Source organism: Arachis stenosperma, chromosome 3 (genome assembly GCF_014773155.1).
Source record: "Arachis stenosperma cultivar V10309 chromosome 3, arast.V10309.gnm1.PFL2, whole genome shotgun sequence".
In the NCBI taxonomy this organism is placed as follows: Eukaryota; Viridiplantae; Streptophyta; class Magnoliopsida; order Fabales; family Fabaceae; genus Arachis; species Arachis stenosperma.
Window position 1 is genome coordinate 77,695,515 of NC_080379.1, and position 6,231 is coordinate 77,701,745.

At 39.3% G+C, this 6,231-nt stretch overlaps 1 non-coding gene across 1 annotated transcript; it reads right to left on the reverse strand.

Annotated features, from left to right (window-relative positions):
- Nucleotides 1–4,869: 4,869 nt before the first annotated feature.
- LOC130971751 (small nucleolar RNA R71) lies at nucleotides 4,870–4,977 on the reverse strand. The gene has a single exon (XR_009082962.1). It is a non-coding gene; the product is annotated as a small nucleolar RNA R71 (small nucleolar RNA).
- Nucleotides 4,978–6,231: the final 1,254 nt, after the last annotated feature.

Consider the following 6,231-nt stretch of genomic DNA (forward strand, 5'->3'; position numbering starts at 1 on the left):
ATGTGATTGAGAAGATATGATTTGAAAAACAATTTAAAAAGATTTGATTTTAAAAATTAATGACTTGCCTAACAAGAAAAGATATGATTCAAACATTAAACCTTTCTCAACAGAAAAGGTAACATACTTGAAATGTTGAATCAAATCATTAATTGTTAGCAAGTATTTTTGAAAAAGGAAAGAAATTGATTTTGAAAAAGATTTGATTGAAAACAAAGATTTGATTTGAAAAAGATTTGATTTTGAAAAACTTTGAAAACTTGAAAAAAAATTTTAAAAATAGAATCTTCCCTCTTGTGCCATCCTGGCGTTAAACGCCCAGAATGGTGCACATTCTGGCGTTTAACGCCCAATGCACTACCTTTTTGGGCGTTAAACGCCCAACCAGGTACCCTGGCTGGCGTTTAAACGCCAGTCTGCCTTCTTCACTGGGCGTTTTGAACGCCCAGCTTTTTCTATATAATTCCTCTGCTGCATGTACTGAATCTTCTGTTCCCTGTATTATTGACTTGAAAATAGAACCAAGATCAAATAAACAATGCATGCAAGACACCAAACTTAAAATAAGACACTAGACTCAAACAAGAAACATAAAATATTTTTGGTTTTTATTGATTTTGTAATTTTTTTGGATTTTTTCGAAAATTAAGTGGAAAAAGAAAATAAAGGTATCAAAATTCTTAATGAGAATTCCAGGAATCATGCAATGTTAGTCTAAAGCTTTAAGTCTAAAGGATTTAGACATTGATAGCCAAGCTTCAGTAGGACATTGCATTCAAGAGCTAAATTGATGAGAATCAATCAGCTTTGGTGATGGTAAGATCATCACCTTGAAACACTAGAATTCACTCTTAAGAATTCTGAAAAATACCTAATCTAAGCAACAAGATGAACCGTCAGTTGTCCAAACTCAACAATCCTCGGCAACGGCGCCAAAAACTTGGTGCACGAAATTGTGATCATCAATGGCGCCATCAACATGGTACGCACAATTGCACTCTCAACTCTTTATCACAACCTCGCACAACTAACCAGCAAGTGTACTGGGTCGTCCAAGTAATAAACCTTACGCGAGTAAGGGTCGATCCCACAGAGATTGTTGGTATGAAGCAAGCTATGGTCACCTTGTAAATCTTAGTCAGGCAGACTCAGATGGTTATAGATGAAATATGAATAAAAGATAAAGATAGAGATACTTATGCAATTCATTGGTAAGAACTTCAGATAAGCGAATGGAGATGCTTTGTCCCTTCCGTCTCTCTGCTTTCCTACTGTCTTCATCCAATCCTTCTTACTCCTTTCCGTGGCAAGCTTATGCAAGGGTTTCACCGTTGTCAGTGGCTACCTCCCATCCTCTCAGTGGAAATGTTCAACGCACCCTGTCACGGCACGGCTATCCAGCTGTCGGTTATCGATCATGTCGGAATAGAATCTAGTGATTCTTTTGCGTCTGTCACTAACGCCCCACAATCGCGAGTTTGAAGCACGTCACAGTCATTCAATCATTGAATCCTACTCAGAATACCACAGACAAGGTTTAGACCTTCTGGATTCTCTTGAATGCCGCCATCAGTTCTAGCCTATACCATGAAGACTCTGATCTCACGGAATGGCTGGCTCGGTTGTCAGGCGAGCGCTCGGTTGTCAGGCGATCAACCATGCGTCGTGTATCAGGAATCCAAGAGATATTCACTCAATCTAAGGTAGAACGGAGGTGGTTGTCAGTCACACGTTCATAGGTGAGAATGATGATGAGTGTCACGGATCATCACATTCATCAAGTTGAAAAACAAGTGATATCTTGGAACAAGAACAAGTGGAATTGAATAGAAGAACAATAGTAATTGCATTAATACTCGAGGTACAGCAGAGCTCCACACCTTAATCTATGGTATGTAGAAACTCCACCGTTGAAAATACATAAGAACAAGGTCTAGGCATGGCCGTGAGGCCAGCCTCCCAAAGAGGGTTCAATCATAAAAACATGATCAAAAGATGAAAAATACAATAGCAAAAGGTCCTATTTATAGGGAACTAGTAGCTTAAGAATTACAAAGATGAGTAAATGACATAAAAATCCACTTCCGGGCCCACTTGGTGTGTGCTTGGGCTGAGCATTGAAGCATTTTCGTGTAGAGACTTCTCTTGGAGTTAAACGCCAGCTTTTGTGCCAGTTTGGGCGTTTAACTCCCACTTTGGTGCCAGTTCCGGCGTTTAACGCTGGGAATTCTGAAGGTGACTTTGAACGCCGGTTTGGGCCATCAAATCTTGGGCAAAGTATGGACTATCATATATTGTTGGAAAGCCCAGAATGTCTACTTTCCAACGCCGTTGAGAGCGCGCCAATTGGGCATCTGTAGCTCCAGAAAATCCACTTCGAGTGCAGGGAGGTCAGAGTCCAACAGCATCTGCAGTCCTTTTCAGTCTCTGAATCAGATTTTTGCTCAGGTCCCTCAATTTCAGCCAGAAAATACCTGAAATCACAGAAAAACACACAAAATCATAGAAAGTCCAGAAAAGTGAATTTTAACTAAAAACTAATAAAAATATACTAAAAACTAACTAAATCCTACTAAAAACATACTAAAAACAATGCCAAAAAGCGTATAAATTATCCGCTCATCAATCACACCTACGTTAAGAGTCACGTTAGCATAGCTAACGTGGACTCTAACGTAGGAACATAGGGGCACTAAGCAACGTTAATGGGAAAAGTGATTCCCATTTACGTTTGCGAAGGGGTATAAGCCAATGTTATTGGGAAAAGTGAGTCCCAATAATGTTAGCCAAGTTTTGAGAAAGCAACATTAGTGGTCCTGTTAAGACCACTAACGTTGGATTTAACGTGGATATATGAGGTTGGAACGTTAGTGGAAAAAGTGAATGCCATTAACGTTCTCGAGCCCACAATGGAAATCAACGTTAAATCTCACTAATTACCCAAAGCCTAAATCATCTTTATCTGCAAGTTGGGCCCACTAAAGATGAGAATTGCTTCAACTCAAGATCCAAAGCCCACATCCAAGACTTGAAGAACTCACTAGAAGATCAAGAGGAGTAGTATATATAGGAGTAGTTTTGAACTTTAAAGAAGCTTGGCACTTTTGGGAACTACTCTCTATAGATTTACTTTTCTGCACTTTTAGCATGTATTCTTATTTTCTGCCATTTTTCATTTCTAGAGCTATGAACAACTAAACCCTTTTCATTGGGTTAGGGAGCTCTGTTGTAATTTGATGGATCAATTATAGTTTTCATTCTTCTTCTTCATTCTTTTTTCTTGATCTTACTAGAAAGCTTTCGATCTTAATTCAATTAGTTAGTTGTCTTAGAAAAGAAACTCTCCATAATTGGATCTCCTTTGAGCCTTGGAAAAGGGATTAGGAGATCATGCTAGAAATGCTTTCTCATGTTGGACCAAATTGGGGTCTGGGCGGATATAGTGACATGTAATCCTCCCAACACTTTGATTTGGAAATACATGTGGTATAATCAGTGACCACACTTCATCTCTTCCCATGAGCAATTAAATCAAGGAATTGGGCAATTGTTCAAGCTTAGAGAGATTGGATTGCCAAGGAATTGGGATCCAATCACTTAAGATTACCAAGGAGATCAATTAATGCATTGATTGAGGAAGAGATGAGAATGAACTTGATCCGAAGAATACAACATCTCCTGAACCCAATGATTTCCCCAATTCTGATCTTACCCATTCTCTTTACTTTCTTCCATTTAATTTCATGCTCATTACCCCAAATCCCCATTTAAGATTCTGCACTTTAATTTCTGTTATTTACTTTCTAGTCATTTAAATTTCTGCATCTCAACCCAAATTCTGTTTAGCTCAACTAGCACATTCTTCTAACTAAAGTTGCTTGACCAATCAATCCTTGTGGGATTCCACCTCACTCTATTGTGAGTTTTACTTGACGACAAATTGGTATACTTGCCGAAGGGAAATTTGTTGAGAGACAAGTTTTCATGCATCAAGTTTATGGCGCCGTTGCCGGGGATTGATTTTGAATAAACAATGATTAAGTTTGAAGATCACTAGATTGAGCATTTTTCTTTTCGTTTAGTTTATTCAGTTAATTTCTTTTAGTTTATTTTAATTTCTTCCTCACCCCCTATACCCTCTTTTATTTCTTTCGTTCTTTCTTCCTTTGATTACTATTCTGCTCACTAACCCACTAACTGTTTGATAAATTGCATCACTCACACTAACAATTACTCTAACAAGAATAGTTTCTTCATTTTATCTCCTGTTGTGCAATCTGTTTGTTGTATGACAGGGAGAAGAGAAAGAGCTTCAACATCCTTTGATTCAAAACCTGAAAGAACACTTTGGAGACTAAGAAGGGAAGCAAGAGGGAAAAGGATTATTGGTGCTGAGGAAGAAGAGGAAGAGTATTTTGAACCCAACATGGAAGAAAATATGGAGAACAATCATGAAGAAGAAGCTCATAATCATGTCAGAGAAGGCCATGCAAACCGGGCTGGGCAAGAAAGGAGAGTCTTAGGATTCTATATCAATCCTAATCCTGGAAACTGTGGAAGCAGCATTCTGAAGCCCACCATACATACCAACAATTTCGAGCTAAAACCCCAGCTCATCACTCTTGTGCAAAATAATTGCTCATTTGGAGGAAGTGCTCAAGAAGATCCTAATCAACATTTGACCACCTTCCTGAGGATTTGAAGTCCAATGGAGTCCACCCAGATGTCTATAGGTTGCTCTTGTTCCCTTTTTCACTCAGGGACAAGGCATCCAAATGGCTTAAATCCTTCCCAAAAGAGAGCTTAACTAATTGGGAAGAAGTGGTGAACAGGTTTCTGACAAGATTTTACCCTCCTCAAATGATCAATAGGCTAAGAACTGAGGTGCAAACTTTTAGACAACAAGATGGTGAGACACTTTATGAAGCATAGGAGAGATTCAAAGACCATACAAGAAGATGCCCACCAGATATGTTTAATGAGTGGGTTCAACTTCACATCTTCTATGAAGATCTTTCCTATGAGTCAAAGAAGGCGGTGGATCATTCATCAGGAGGCTCTCTAAACAAGAAGAAAACCATTGAAGAAGCCATAGATGTCATTGAAACAGTTGCTGAAAATGACTACTTCTATGCTTCCGAAAGAAGTAACACCAGAGGAGTAATGGAGCTGAACCACATGGATGCATTGTTAGCTCAAAACAAGATGATCACCAAGCAGCTAGCAGATCTTACCAAGAAGGTGGAGGAGAAACAAGTTGCAGCAGCCATCACCTCATCATCAGCTCAAGAAGGAGTAAACATAGGAGAAGAAGGTGATTGGGAGCAAGCCAACTATGTTGGAAACTCACCTAGACAAGTCCATGATCCATACTCCAAAACTTACAACTCTAGATGGAGAAATCACCCCAACTTTGGATGGGGAAACCAACAAGACCAAAGGCAAGATCAGAGACGCCACAACCTCAACTCCAACAACAATGCTACTCATCAAAACACCTCACAGAGATATTACCAACATCCATCTAACCAACCTTCTCAACCACCTAATCTCAACCCACCATCATCAATAGATGATAGGCTCTCAAAGATTGAAGCTCTACTTGAAAGTTTATGCAAAGAAGTCCAAGACAACAAAGTGTTTAAGGAAGAAGTGTGAGCCAATATCAAGAACCAAGGAGAAAACATCAAGAGATTGGAGTCCCAAGTAGGGTATTTATCTCAACAAATTCCCAAACCCACTGATGGATTCCCAAGTGATACAGAGAAGAATCCAAGAGGAGAAACAAAGAGGGTGAGATGGGAAGAATGTAAAATGATAACCACAAGTAATGAGGGGAGTATGAATGGAGTAGAACACCTCCATAATAACCAAAAGGAAAGCCAGGAGGAAGGAAGCTATACAACTCGATTTACATCCAAGGAAGAGCTAAAGAAGAAGGAGGTGTTGAACCCATATGCACCTTTTCCCCACAGGCTAAAAGGTGGTGTAGCAGGGAGAATGTACTCAAGGTTCCTTGATATGTTTGCATCTCTTGATGTAAATATACCATTTATTAAAGCTCTCCAGCAAATGCCTTTCTACATCAAGTATATAAAGGAGTTACTAGCCAGAAAAAGTCTATTGAAGGGTGGACAAATAATAAAGATGAACAGGGATTGCAGTGCTCTCATTCAACCAAGGCCACGCACAAAGAAGGAGTATCCAGGGAGTTTCTACATTCCTTGTGCC